General features: G+C 45.3%; 1 protein-coding gene across 1 annotated transcript in view; it reads right to left on the reverse strand.

The window, feature by feature from the left end:
- alms1 (ALMS1 centrosome and basal body associated protein) overlaps positions 1–11861 on the reverse strand; it is a 33787-nt gene extending 21926 nt beyond the window's left edge. The window contains exons 1-4 of the mRNA XM_046367613.1: positions 11672–11861; positions 8897–8963; positions 8511–8619; positions 8223–8367 (exon numbers count right to left, since the gene is read on the reverse strand). The gene's annotated coding sequence lies outside the window, so the exon portion shown is untranslated. The remainder of the gene's footprint in view (positions 1–8222; positions 8368–8510; positions 8620–8896; positions 8964–11671) is intronic.
- Between the last annotated feature and the right edge of the window lie 3197 nt (positions 11862–15058).

Raw genomic sequence — 15058 nt, forward strand, 5'->3', positions numbered from 1 at the left:
ACGAAGGGCTTTATAAATACAATTTGATTGATTGATAATTGGGGCAGCAGGTAGCCTCGAGATTAGAGCATTGGGCCAGTAGCTGAAAAGTCGCTGGTTTGAATCCCAGAGCAGACAAGAGGAAAAATGTCACTTGTGCCCTTCAGCAAGGCACTTAACCCGAATTGCTTCAGGGGCGCTGGTGACAATGGTGACCCTGGCCCCACTACCTAGGGGTGTCTACGGGAGAGTTGGGATATGGTGACCCTGGCCCCACTACCTAGGGGTGTCTACGGGGGAGTTGGGATATGGTGACCCTGGCTCCACTACCTAGGGGTGTCTAAGGGGGAGTTGGGATATGGTGACCCTGGCCCCACTACCTAGGGGTGTCTAAGGGGGAGTTGGGATATGGTGACCCTGGCCCCACTACCTAGGGGTGTCTAAGGGGGAGTTGGGATATGGAGACCCTGGCCCCACTACCTAGGGGTGTCTAAGGGGGAGTTGGGATATGGTGACCCTGGCCCCACTACCTAGGGGTGTCTAAGGGAGAGTTGGGATATGGTGACCCTGGCCCCACTACCTAGGGGTGTCTACGGGGGAGTTGGGATATGGTGACCCTGGCCCCACTACCTAGGGGTGTCTAAGGGGGAGTTGGGATATGGAGACCCTGGTCCCACTACCTAGGGGTGTCTAAGGGGGAGTTGGGATATGGAGACCCTGGCACCACTACCTAGGGGTGTCTAAGGGGGAGTTGGGATATGGTGACCCTGGTCCCACTACCTAGGGGTGTCTAAGGGGGAGTTGGGATATGGAGACCCTGGCCCCACTACCTAGGGGTGTCTAAGGGGGAGTTGGGATATGGTGACCCTGGCCCCACTACCTAGGGGTGTCTAAGGGGGAGTTGGGATATGGAGACCCTGGCCCCACTACCTAGGGGTGTCTAAGGGGGAGTTGGGATATGGTGACCCTGGCCCCACTACCTAGGGGTGTCTAAGGGGGACCCTGGCCCCACTACCTAGGGGTGTCTAAGGGGGAGTTGGGATATGGTGACCCTGGCCCCACTACCTAGGGGTGTCTAAGGGGGAGTTGGGATATGGGAGAACCACATTTCCAATACACACTTGTACCCGTGTCTAACAGGACAAATATAAACACCCCCTAAATTATTATTAGAATTGTCTTGTTGCTACCAGATCCACTAAACAATATCACCAGACAATGTTTATTTTCTGTCTATTCTGTTACCTCTGACGGTGTTGGCTCTGTGATCTGGTGGTGTTGGCTACATTTAGCTCTGTGATCTGGTGGTGTTAGCTACATTTAGCTCTGTGATCTGGTGGTGTTGGCTACATTTAGCTCTGTGATCTGGTGGTGTTAGCTACATTTAGCTCTGTGATCTGGTGGTGTTAGCTACATTTAGCTCTGTGATCTGGTGGTGTTAGCTACATTTAGCTCTGTGATCTGGTGGTGTTAGCTACATTTAGCTCTGTGATCTGGTGGTGTTAGCTCTGTGATCTGGTGGTGTTGGCTCTGTGATCTGGTGGTGTTAGCTCTGTGATCTGGTGGTGTTAGCTACATTTAGCTCTGTGATCTGGTGGTGTTGGCTACATTTAGCTCTGTGATCTGGTGGTGTTAGCTACATTTAGCTCTGTGATCTGGTGGTGTTAGCTACATTTAGCTCTGTGATCTGGTGGTGTTAGCTACATTTAGCTCTGTGATCTGGTGGTGTTAGCTCTGTGATCTGGTGGTGTTAGCTACATTTAGCTCTGTGATCTGGTGGTGTTAGCTACATTTAGCTCTGTGATCTGGTGGTGTTAGCTACATTTAGCTCTGTGATCTGGTGGTGTTAGCTACATTTAGCTCTGTGATCTGGTGGTGTTAGCTCTGTGATCTGGTGGTGTTAGCTCTGTGATCTGGTGGTGTTAGCTCTGTGATCTGGTGGTGTTAGCTCTGTGATCTGGTGGTGTTAGCTCTGTGATCTGGTGGTGTTAGCTACATTTAGCTCTGTGATCTGGTGGTGTTAGCTCTGTGATCTGGTGGTGTTAGCTCTGTGATCTGGTGGTGTTAGCTCTGTGATCTGGTGGTGTTGGCTCTGTGATCTGGTGGTGTTAGCTCTGTGATCTGGTGGTGTTAGCTACATTTAGCTCTGTGATCTGGTGGTGTTAGCTCTGTGATCTGGTGGTGTTAGCTCTGTGATCTGGTGGTGTTAGCTCTGTGATCTGGTGGTGTTAGCTCTGTGATCTGGTGGTGTTGGCTCTGTGATCTGGTGGTGTTAGCTCTGTGATCTGGTGGTGTTAGCTCTGTGATCTGGTGGTGTTAGCTCTGTGATCTGGTGGTGTTGGCTCTGTGATCTGGTGGTGTTAGCTCTGTGATCTGGTGGTGTTAGCTCTGTGATCTGGTGGTGTTAGCTCTGTGATCTGGTGGTGTTAGCTCTGTGATCTGGTGGTGTTAGCTCTGTGATCTGGTGGTGTTAGCTCTGTGATCTGGTGGTGTTAGCTACATTTAGCTCTGTGATCTGGTGGTGTTAGCTCTGTGATCTGGTGGTGTTAGCTACATTTAGCTCTGATCTGGTGGTGTTAGCTACATTTAGCTCTGTGATCTGGTGGTGTTAGCTACATTTAGCTCTGTGATCTGGTGGTGTTAGCTACATTTAGCTCTGTGATCTGGTGGTGTTAGCTACATTTAGCTCTGTGATCTGGTGGTGTTAGCTACATTTAGCTCTGTGATCTGGTGGTGTTAGCTCTGTGATCTGGTGGTGTTAGCTACATTTAGCTCTGTGATCTGGTGGTGTTAGCTCTGTGATCTGGTGGTGTTAGCTCTGTGATCTGGTGGTGTTAGCTCTGTGATCTGGTGGTGTTAGCTCTGTGATCTGGTGGTGTTAGCTCTGTGATCTGGTGGTGTTAGCTACATTTAGCTCTGTGATCTGGTGGTGTTAGCTCTGTGATCTGGTGGTGTTAGCTCTGTGATCTGGTGGTGTTAGCTCTGTGATCTGGTGGTGTTGGCTCTGTGATCTGGTGGTGTTAGCTCTGTGATCTGGTGGTGTTAGCTACATTTAGCTCTGTGATCTGGTGGTGTTAGCTCTGTGATCTGGTGGTGTTAGCTATGTGATCTGGTGGTGTTAGCTCTGTGATCTGGTGGTGTTAGCTCTGTGATCTGGTGGTGTTGGCTCTGTGATCTGGTGGTGTTAGCTCTGTGATCTGGTGGTGTTAGCTCTGTGATCTGGTGGTGTTGGCTCTGTGATCTGGTGGTATTAGCTCTGTGATCTGGTGGTGTTAGCTCTGTGATCTGGTGGTGTTAGCTCTGTGATCTGGTGGTGTTAGCTCTGTGATCTGGTGGTGTTAGCTCTGTGATCTGGTGGTGTTAGCTCTGTGATCTGGTGGTGTTAGCTACATTTAGCTCTGTGATCTGGTGGTGTTAGCTCTGTGATCTGGTGGTGTTAGCTACATTTAGCTCTGATCTGGTGGTGTTAGCTACATTTAGCTCTGTGATCTGGTGGTGTTAGCTACATTTAGCTCTGTGATCTGGTGGTGTTAGCTACATTTAGCTCTGTGATCTGGTGGTGTTAGCTACATTTCGCTCTGTGATCTGGTGGTGTTAGCTACATTTAGCTCTGTGATCTGGTGGTGTTAGCTACATTTAGCTCTGTGATCTGGTGGTGTTAGCTCTGTGATCTGGTGGTGTTAGCTACATTTAGCTCTGTGATCTGGTGGTGTTAGCTACATTTAGCTCTGTGATCTGGTGGTGTTAGCTCTGTGATCTGGTGGTGTTAGCTCTGTGATCTGGTGGTGTTAGCTACATTTAGCTCTGTGATCTGGTGGTGTTAGCTCTGTGATCTGGTGGTGTTGGCTCTGTGATCTGGTGGTGTTAGCTCTGTGATCTGGTGGTGCTGGCTCTGTGATCTGGTGGTGCTGGCTCTGTGATCTGGTGGTGTTAGCTCTGTGATCTGGTGGTGTTAGTTCTGTGATCTGGTGGTGTTAGCTACATTTAGCTCTGTGATCTGGTGGTGTTAGCTCTGTGATCTGGTGGTGTTGGCTCTGTGATCTGGTGGTGTTAGCTCTATGATCTGGTGGTGTTAGCTACATTTAGCTCTGTGATCTGGTGGTGTTAGCTACATTTAGCTCTGTGATCTGGTGGTGTTAGCTCTGTGATCTGGTGGTGTTAGCTACATTTAGCTCTGTGATCTGGTGGTGTTAGCTACATTTAGCTCTGATCTGGTGGTGTTAGCTCTGTGATCTGGTGGTGTTAGCTACATTTAGCTCTGTGATCTGGTGGTGTTAGCTCTGTGATCTGGTGGTGTTGGCTCTGTGATCTGGTGGTGTTGGCTCTGTGATCTGGTGGTGTTGGCTCTGTGATCTGGTGGTGTTGGCTCTGTGATCTGGTGGTGTTGGCTCTGTGATCTGGTGGTGTTGGCTCTGTGATCTGGTGGTGTTGGCTCTGTGATCTGGTGGTGTTAGCTCTGTGATCTGGTGGTGTTAGCTCTGTGATCTGGTGGTGTTAGCTCTGTGATCTGGTGGTGTTAGCTCTGTGATCTGGTGGTGTTAGCTATGTGATCTGGTGGTGTTAGCTCTGTGATCTGGTGGTGTTAGCTCTGTGATCTGGTGGTGTTAGCTACATTTAGCTCTGTGATCTGGTGGTGTTAGCTCTGTGATCTGGTGGTGTTGGCTCTGTGATCTGGTGGTGTTAGCTCTGTGATCTGGTGGTGTTAGCTCTGTGATCTGGTGGTGTTAGCTCTGTGATCTGGTGGTGTTAGCTACATTTAGCTCTGTGATCTGGTGGTGTTAGCTCTGTGATCTGGTGGTGTTAGCTCTGTGATCTGGTGGTGTTAGCTCTGTGATCTGGTGGTGTTGGCTCTGTGATCTGGTGGTGTTGGCTCTGTGATCTGGTGGTGTTGGCTCTGTGATCTGGTGGTGTTAGCTACATTTAGCTCTGTGATCTGGTGGTGTTAGCTCTGTGATCTGGTGGTGTTAGCTCTGTGATCTGGTGGTGTTAGCTCTGTGATCTGGTGGTGTTGGCTCTGTGATCTGGTGGTGTTAGCTCTGTGATCTGGTGGTGTTAGCTACATTTAGCTCTGTGATCTGGTGGTGTTAGCTCTGTGATCTGGTGGTGTTAGCTCTGTGATCTGGTGGTGTTAGCTATGTGATCTGGTGGTGTTAGCTCTGTGATCTGGTGGTGTTAGCTCTGTGATCTGGTGGTGTTGGCTCTGTGATCTGGTGGTGTTAGCTCTGTGATCTGGTGGTGTTAGCTCTGTGATCTGGTGGTGTTGGCTCTGTGATCTGGTGGTGTTAGCTCTGTGATCTGGTGGTGTTAGCTCTGTGATCTGGTGGTGTTAGCTCTGTGATCTGGTGGTGTTAGCTCTGTGATCTGGTGGTGTTAGCTCTGTGATCTGGTGGTGTTAGCTCTGTGATCTGGTGGTGTTAGCTACATTTAGCTCTGTGATCTGGTGGTGTTAGCTCTGTGATCTGGTGGTGTTAGCTACATTTAGCTCTGATCTGGTGGTGTTAGCTACATTTAGCTCTGTGATCTGGTGGTGTTAGCTACATTTAGCTCTGTGATCTGGTGGTGTTAGCTACATTTCGCTCTGTGATCTGGTGGTGTTAGCTACATTTCGCTCTGTGATCTGGTGGTGTTAGCTACATTTAGCTCTGTGATCTGGTGGTGTTAGCTACATTTAGCTCTGTGATCTGGTGGTGTTAGCTCTGTGATCTGGTGGTGTTAGCTACATTTAGCTCTGTGATCTGGTGGTGTTAGCTACATTTAGCTCTGTGATCTGGTGGTGTTAGCTCTGTGATCTGGTGGTGTTAGCTCTGTGATCTGGTGGTGTTAGCTACATTTAGCTCTGTGATCTGGTGGTGTTAGCTCTGTGATCTGGTGGTGTTGGCTCTGTGATCTGGTGGTGTTAGCTCTGTGATCTGGTGGTGTTAGCTCTGTGATCTGGTGGTGTTAGCTCTGTGATCTGGTGGTGTTAGCTCTGTGATCTGGTGGTGTTAGTTCTGTGATCTGGTGGTGTTAGCTACATTTAGCTCTGTGATCTGGTGGTGTTAGCTCTGTGATCTGGTGGTGTTGGCTCTGTGATCTGGTGGTGTTAGCTCTGTGATCTGGTGGTGTTAGCTACATTTAGCTCTGTGATCTGGTGGTGTTAGCTACATTTAGCTCTGTGATCTGGTGGTGTTAGCTCTGTGATCTGGTGGTGTTAGCTACATTTAGCTCTGTGATCTGGTGGTGTTAGCTACATTTAGCTCTGTGATCTGGTGGTGTTAGCTCTGTGATCTGGTGGTGTTAGCTACATTTAGCTCTGTGATCTGGTGGTGTTAGCTCTGTGATCTGGTGGTGTTGGCTCTGTGATCTGGTGGTGTTGGCTCTGTGATCTGGTGGTGTTAGCTCTGCTCTGTGATCTGGTGGTGTTAGCTCTGTGATCTGGTGGTGTTAGCTCTGTGATCTGGTGGTGTTAGCTCTGTGATCTGGTGGTGTTAGCTCTGTGATCTGGTGGTGTTAGCTACATTTAGCTCTGTGATCTGGTGGTGTTAGCTCTGTGATCTGGTGGTGTTAGCTCTCTGATCTGGTGGTGTTGGCTCTGTGATCTGGTGGTGTTAGCTCTGTGATCTGGTGGTGTTAGCTCTGTGATCTGGTGGTGTTGGCTCTGTGATCTGGTGGTGTTAGCTCTGTGATCTGGTGGTGTTAGCTCTGTGATCTGGTGGTGTTAGCTCTGTGATCTGGTGGTGTTAGCTCTGTGATCTGGTGGTGTTAGCTCTGTGATCTGGTGGTGTTAGCTACATTTAGCTCTGTGATCTGGTGGTGTTAGCTCTGTGATGTGGTGGTGTTAGCTACATTTAGCTCTGATCTGGTGGTGTTAGCTACATTTAGCTCTGTGATCTGGTGGTGTTAGCTACATTTAGCTCTGTGATCTGGTGGTGTTAGCTACATTTCGCTCTGTGATCTGGTGGTGTTAGCTACATTTAGCTCTGTGATCTGGTGGTGTTAGCTACATTTAGCTCTGTGATCTGGTGGTGTTAGCTCTGTGATCTGGTGGTGTTAGCTACATTTAGCTCTGTGATCTGGTGGTGTTAGCTACATTTAGCTCTGTGATCTGGTGGTGTTAGCTCTGTGATCTGGTGGTGTTAGCTACATTTAGCTCTGTGATCTGGTGGTGTTAGCTCTGTGATCTGGTGGTGTTGGCTCTGTGATCTGGTGGTGTTGGCTCTGTGATCTGGTGGTGTTAGCTCTGTGATCTGGTGGTGTTAGCTCTGTGATCTGGTGGTGTTAGCTCTGTGATCTGGTGGTGTTAGCTCTGTGATCTGGTGGTGTTAGCTCTGTGATCTGGTGGTGTTAGTTCTGTGATCTGGTGGTGTTAGCTACATTTAGCTCTGTGATCTGGTGGTGTTAGCTCTGTGATCTGGTGGTGTTAGCTCTGTGATCTGGTGGTGTTAGCTCTGTGATCTGGTGGTGTTAGCTCTGTGATCTGGTGGTGTTGGCTCTGTGATCTGGTGGTGTTAGCTCTGTGATCTGGTGGTGTTGGCTCTGTGATCTGGTGGTGTTAGCTCTGTGATCTGGTGGTGTTAGCTCTGTGATCTGGTGGTGTTAGCTCTGTGATCTGGTGGTGTTAGCTACATTTAGCTCTGTGATCTGGTGGTGTTAGCTACATTTAGCTCTGTGATCTGGTGGTGTTAGCTCTGTGATCTGGTGGTGTTAGCTCTGTGATCTGGTGGTGTTGGCTCTGTGATCTGGTGGTGTTGGCTCTGTGATCTGGTGGTGTTAGCTCTGTGATCTGGTGGTGTTAGCTACATTTAGCTCTGTGATCTGGTGGTGTTAGCTCTGTGATCTGGTGGTGTTAGCTACATTTAGCTCTGTGATCTGGTGGTGTTGGCTACATTTAGCTCTGTGATCTGGTGGTGTTGGCTACATTTAGCTCTGTGATCTGGTGGTGTTGGCTACATTTAGCTCTGTGATCTGGTGGTGTTAGCTCTGTGATCTGGTGGTGTTAGCTACATTTAGCTCTGTGATCTGGTGGTGTTAGCTACATTTAGCTCTGTGATCTGGAGGTGTTAGCTACATTTAGCTCTGTGATCTGGAGGTGTTAGCTCTGTGATCTGGTGGTGTTAGCTACATTTAGCTCTGTGATCTGGTGGTGTTAGCTCTGTGATCTGGTGGTGTTAGCTACATTTAGCAGGCTAGCACAGTAAGAGGGACAAGAAGTAGCAAGCATTGGTTACTCTATGAAGGTTACAGGTAGAGAAAGATCAGCTGACCTCAGACAGGGTGGAGTTGTAGGCTAGAGGATGCTGGGACAGAGAGGAACGCTGAGGGTCAGACAGCTGGCCAACGCCGCTACTGCCCTTCTTGGCCTGTGGTGTCAGAAACCTCTCGGAGGCTACAGACACGTCTGGAGACCCCCTGACAAGACAAACAGGAGACAAGCACGGGTTACTTATCAATAACCGAAAACTATTCATGCTGATATAGTGACCTTTGTTCCTTATAGTAATCAAACTATTATTTTAATAAACGGTTTTGTTTTCTAATGAAGAAAGCGTTACCTTAAAGGGGCAAACTCTAAGTCTGTTGTTTGTTGGAAGAGAGAGTATCCCGAGAAGGCGTACTCTGGTAGCAGAGCAAGGGCAGGTGACAGACGACTGTCCTGAAACTCTAATGAAAAAAAACCTAAAATCAACATATTAAAAACAACAACATGTATTACAATGTTATCTCTATCATTGCTGGTGATTAATTCACCCACGTTACAAAACAGAACAGAAAGGTTGTTTTATGACAGACACAGACAGACAGCTAGTTTCAAAGAGCAAAATCTGTCATCTAGTTGTTGGGAGTTGCCAGTGCCTTGTCATGTTGAAAGTGTGTCTGTACGTATGGTTGGCACAGTGCTGAGACTGACCCTCCATAGCACGGTGGACTCGTGTCTTACCCAGACCCAGGAACTGACTCCTGTCCTCTTCTGCTGGGAGATGGAACCATGACTCGGTCCTCTGAAACTTAGAAGGAAAAAAAAAAAAAAAACTCCTCAATAAAACCGCAACATCACAGAATAAAACAGTAACTCTTCAAACAACAGTTCATGTTCAGAACATAAGAGCATTAGCATTAGCATTGTGGATCATAGACAGCAGCTGGATTACTTCCCTTCGACTCGGTGACAGACCTGAGGGTGACAGCTCCAGCAACCGAATAGCTGAAAAGTTATGTTGACTGGCTAATAAGCTAGCCCTTGGCCATGACTCTCAGTTCGATTACATTACACACAACAGTAATTCTGTAGGGAATAATATATATATACTTTTTTTTTAAAGATATATATATATATATAGAGCCCCAACACTCGGATTGAACATGAACATGCATCGCTTCTGGTACAGTTTTGGAAACACAGGAAGGTCTTTATTTTGTATTTATTATGGATCCCCATTAGTTCCTGCCAAGGCAGCAGCTACTCCTCCTGGGGTTTATTATGGATCCCCATTAGTTCCTGCCAAAGCAGCATCTACTCTTCCTGGGGTTTATTATGGATCCCCATTAGTTCCTGCCAAAGCAGCATCTACTCTTCCTGGGGTTTATTATGGATCCCCATTAGTTCCTGCCAAGGCAGCAGCTACTCTTCCTAGGGTCCAGCCAAATTAAGGCAGTTTTACAATTTTAAAAACATTACAATACATTTACAACAGATTTCCCAACACACTAAGTGTGCGGCCTCTGGCAAATCTTCTCTAGTCCCTCATTCTAGCACCTAACTACACCACTGAACAGTAGTTCAGGTGTGACAAAACCAGGGCCTGTAGGACCTGCCTTGTTGATAGTGTTGTTAAGAAGCTAGAAACTAGGGTCTGTAGGACCTGCCTTGTTGATAGTGTTGTTAAGAAGCTAGAAACTAGGGCCTGTAGGACCTGCCTTGTTGATAGTGTTGTTAAGAAGCCAGAAACTAGGGCCTGTAGGACCTGCCTTGTTGATAGTGTTGTTAAGAAGGTAGAAACTAGGGTCTGTAGGACCTGCCTTGTTGATAGTGTTGTTAAGAATGTAGAAACTAGGTCCTGTAGGACCTGCCTTGTTGATAGTGTTGTTAAGAAGGTAGAAACTAGGGCCTGTAGACCTGCCTTGTTGATAGTGTTGTTAAGAAGGTAGAAACTAGGGCCTGTAGGACCTGCCTTGTTGATAGTGTTGTTAAGAAGGTAGAAACTAGGGCCTGTAGGACCTTCCTTGTTGATAGTGTTGTTAAGAATGTAGAAACTAGGTCCTGTAGGACCTGCCTTGTTGATAGTGTTGTTAAGAAGGTAGAAACTAGGGCCTGTAGGACCTGCCTTGTTGATAGTGTTGTTAAGAAGGTAGAAACTAGGGCCTGTAGGACCTGCCTTGTTGATAGTGTTGTTAAGAAGGCAGAGCAGCGATTTATTATGGACAGACTTCTCCCCATTTTAACATGTTTTGACCATGACAGTGCACAATCCAGGGTTACAGCCAAGCAGTTTAGTCAACTCAACTTGCTCAATTTCTACATTATCTTTCATATCCGCGAGAATTTGTAAAACAATTAAATAAATATAAAGGTGACATTGATACACACATTTATAGGGTTAGTGTTCCCACAAGGCCATATCTCCATGTTACAGTGCATGTTTACGGAAGACAGAGGGACCACATGATCGAATTAGCTAACTGTCTTGCATGCTTTACACTTGTGTGTAAACAGAAGGCCACCAGAAATGCATTCACAAAAAAAATACTGTCAGCTGCAACTGTGATAAAGCCGGTTAACACAGTATATACAGGAAGTGTATACTTTTAATTTGTGAATTTATGTTGATGTGATATGAAAGTAAAAGGGCTTTGTGTTTCTAGAGCCGTATCGCAATTGAGAAGCGATTCAAGTTTAGATGGAGTATTTGACTGTTAGATCCAGTCTACCTGTGAAAATAAGTTTAGTTTGCTTGTTACTGTATCTTAATTAACGTTACTAACTACCTATTAGGTTTGAGTGGTTAGGGAAAACCTATTTGGGCAAAGCAGGCAAGACATGTGACATGTTTTATGGGTCAAATAAATGTAGCTAATCTACTTAATGTTTCTGTAGAAAACCCACACCACTGTGCTCCTTGTTCTATGTGACTGTACTAATGTATGTAACGTTAGCTACGTAACTGGTAACTAAGTTAACCGTGTTACTGGTAACTAAGTTAGCCGTGTTACTGGTAACTAAGTTAGCCGCGTTACTGGTAACTAAGTTAGCCGCGTTACTGGTAACTAAGTTAGCCGCGTTACTGGTAACTAAGTTAGCCGCGTTACTGGTAACTAAGTTAGCCATGTTACTGGTAACTAAGTTAGCCATGTTACTGGTAACTAAGTTAGCCATCTGTTACTGGAAACTAAGTTAGCCGTGTTACTGGTAACTAAGTTAGCCGTGTTACTGGAAACTAAGTTAGCCGTGTTACGGAAACTAAGTTAGCCGTGTTACTGGTAACTAAGTTAGCCGTGTTACTGGTAACTAAGCTAGCCACTTTACTGATAGCTAATGCTAACGTTAGCCATCTCGGTTAGATAACGTCGTTAGCTAGTTAACGTGAATCAAAAGGTGGCGGTTCCGCATTTGTCTCGGCTAAACTCCTGTTATTTTATACCTCGGTCGCCTGTGACTTGGCGCACAAAGAGTGCCTGTTTATTGTAGCTAATACAACCAAAAATGAACACTTCTTACTCTGTTTACATCTGCTTCGTCTGCGGGAGAAGTTGCTCCTGAGGCTCCATGTTGCTGTTGTCTCGGAGCCAGGGACGCTTCACATCGCGTCTTTCACAGTTCGTATCGAAGGGCGGTTGCTAAGATCCTTCACGGTTCGTATCGAAGGGCGGTTGCTAAGATCCTTCACAGTTCGTATCGAAGGGCGGTTGCTAAGGAAGCGCGCAAATCTTGAGCGGGAGATTCGCTGAAAAGGAACAAGAAACAAGTTTAAATCTGTGTCACAGCGACATCTAACGCAGTGGAAGAGCAAATGCATGTAAGAGGGTTGAATTATGAGTATTTCTCATTTAAAAAAAATTATTATTATTATATTAATGTATTTACAATGTTTGACATATATCTGTAATCTTATACTAAAACACAACAAATATTTAGTGATATAATGACCGAAAGGACATTGTAGCTTTGAAGGTTGCTTCCACATTAACGTTAGCTGAAAGTCACAACTTTTGACCAACAAGAAAAACATATTTGAGGCATAGCAATCTTTCATAGAAACATTATTTGTAGCTCTTTTATTTGATTCTAATTTGGTCAACAGTAGTAACCACGGAGGAATGGCCCAATAGTTAACTATTAGATGTGTTTGTTTGCTGACAGTCACGAAAACAGTGCGCCCTTTTCAATGGGGCAGAAGTCGGTGAGTTGTGTCAGGATGGCCTGCAACAAAGACAACAAACTGACACGTAGAGAATCGGACGTGGCTCGTTTCAGCTTCATCTCGTTATTGATACCATGTCTTGTTTTGAGATGGTTTTGACTGATTTTCAAGTCAATGCTACAATTACAACTATAAGGCTGGTTTTACAGTCCGCCTATCGACATCATAAACATTATATTGTCGTCCAATATCAAACTTGTCGTTATGAAAAAAGTATAAATACAAAACGACAGCCTCTGCATGACATCAGCAGCCTGGTGCTCCAAATAGTAAACTGTCTCTAATTTAACACCAATAAACACATCTGTTTTCAAATGGTATTCAGTAAATGCAAGCCAGGCAACTAAAAGCAATGTTTTGGTCTAGCCGGTATGGTGAGAACCTGAGATCAATTGATATGCGACGATATGAGGCCCCTGTTGGCAGAGATAAGCATGTTGCACTGGGGCACGTTTTAATATGGTGAAACGCCTCTCATTTTACTCTGGGTCCGTCGTGGTTCTGTGTATTCAGATTATGCTAATATATTTGAGACCAGTATATTGCAGTTAATTTTGTCTTTGACTTAATAAGTCAAATATATTTTTTGTAGTTAAACAGGGAAACAACAAGTGCCAGACAGTTCTCATTAGAAAATACCAGATGAGGGCTTTGTTTACTACCCACCAGTGTTTGGAATACATTGAGCTTGTTGATAAAACACCACGGGATGCCTTTTTTCACACTGAGAATTATTTGTCAAAGGTGGTTCTGTGTAAACTGCCGTTTCCAGCTTTTGAACAAAAAGTTTGGTGTCACTTCAAAATGTCCATGTTTTTGAAAGAAAAGCAAATTTTTTGGGGACCATTAAAATAATATTAAATTGATCAGAAATACAGTGTAGACATTGTTAATGTTGTAAATGACTATTGTAGCTGGAAACAGCAGATTTTTTATGGAATATCTACATAGGCGTACAGAGGCTCATTATCAGCAACCATATATATATATATAATAGCGCGGTCTACCTTATCAAAAGCTTTGGCCAAGTCAATAGAAATAGCAGCACAACATTGCTTAGAATCAAGGGCAATGGTGACATCATTGAGGACCTTTAATGTTGCAGTGACACGTCCATAAACTGAGCAGAAACCAGATTGCGTACCAGAGAGAATACTATAGACGTCAAGAAAGTTTTTACAACACTTCTTGGGGTTAGACACTGTTGCTAGGCCGTCATTGAAAATAAGAATTTGTTCTTAACTGACTTGCCTAGTTAAATAAAGGTTAAATAAAATAAAAATAAAAAATAGGAATCCTGACTTAATGAAGTGGTGATTAGAGCTCAGCCATGTGCTTCTTGTCAGTAACAACGACATCAACATTAAGGGACATGGGCTGCTTGTCAGTAACAACGACATCAACATTAAGGGACGTGTGCTCCTTGTCAGTAACAACGACATCAACATTAAGGGACGTGTGCTCCTTGTCAGTAACAACGACATCAACATTAAGGGACGTGTGCTCCTTGTCAGTAACAACGACATCAACATTAAGGGACATGTGCTTCTTGTCAGTAACAACGACATCAACCTTAAGGGACATGTGCTTCTTGTCAGTAACAACGACATCAACATTAAGGGACATGTGCTTCTTGTCAGTAACAACGACATCAACATTAAGGGACGTGTGCTCCTTGTCAGTAACAACGACATCAACATTAAGGGACATGGGCTGCTTGTCAGTAACAACCACATCATCAACATTAAGGGACATGTGCTGCTTGTCAGTAACAACGACATCAACATTAAGGGACATGTGCTTCTTGTCAGTAACAACGACATCAACATTAAGGGACATGTGGTCCTTGTCAGTAACAACCACATCATCAACATTAAGGGACATGTGCTGCTTGTCAGTAACAACGACATCAACATTAAGGGACATGGGCTGCTTGTCAGTAACAACGACATCAACATTAAGGGACATGTGCTTCTTGTCAGTAACAACGACATCAACATTAAGGGACATGTGCTTCTTGTCAGTAACAACGACATCAACATTAAGGGACATGGGCTGCTTGTCAGTAACAACGACATCAACATTAAGGGACATGTGCTTCTTGTCAGTAACAACGACATCAACATTAAGGGACATGTGCTTCTTGTCAGTAACAACGACATCAACATTAAGGGACATGTGCTTCTTGTCAGTAACAACGACATCAACATTAAGGGACATGGGCAGCTGTGAGGAGGAGGGTTAATACACCAGGTCTTTAACTGTTTTCCAGAACTTCTTGGGGTTAGACTCACAGAGAGAGAACTGCTCCTTAAAGTAACTAACTTTGTCCTTCCGGATAGCCTGAGTGAACTTATTCCTCATTTGCCTGAACGAGAGCCAGTCATCCTGAGTGTGCGTGTGCCGAGCCTTTCATCAAATGCAATTCTTGAGGTGGAGTAACTCTGCAAGATCACAGTCGAACCAGGGACTGAACCTGTTTTTAATTCTCATTTTCTTTATGGGGGTGTGTTTGTTAACAATACCACTGAAAATATTTTTAAAAATAAGGTCCAAGCGTCTTCGACAGTGGGGGATCAAGCTGATTCTATACCATTTTACAGAGTCCAGGTCATGAAGGAAGGTTTGCTCATTAAAGTGTTTTAGCAAGCGTCTATGACAAATCAGGACAGGTCGTTTCACTG

Source organism: Oncorhynchus gorbuscha, linkage group LG10 (assembly GCF_021184085.1).
Source record: "Oncorhynchus gorbuscha isolate QuinsamMale2020 ecotype Even-year linkage group LG10, OgorEven_v1.0, whole genome shotgun sequence".
NCBI classification, from domain to species: Eukaryota; Metazoa; Chordata; class Actinopteri; order Salmoniformes; family Salmonidae; genus Oncorhynchus; species Oncorhynchus gorbuscha.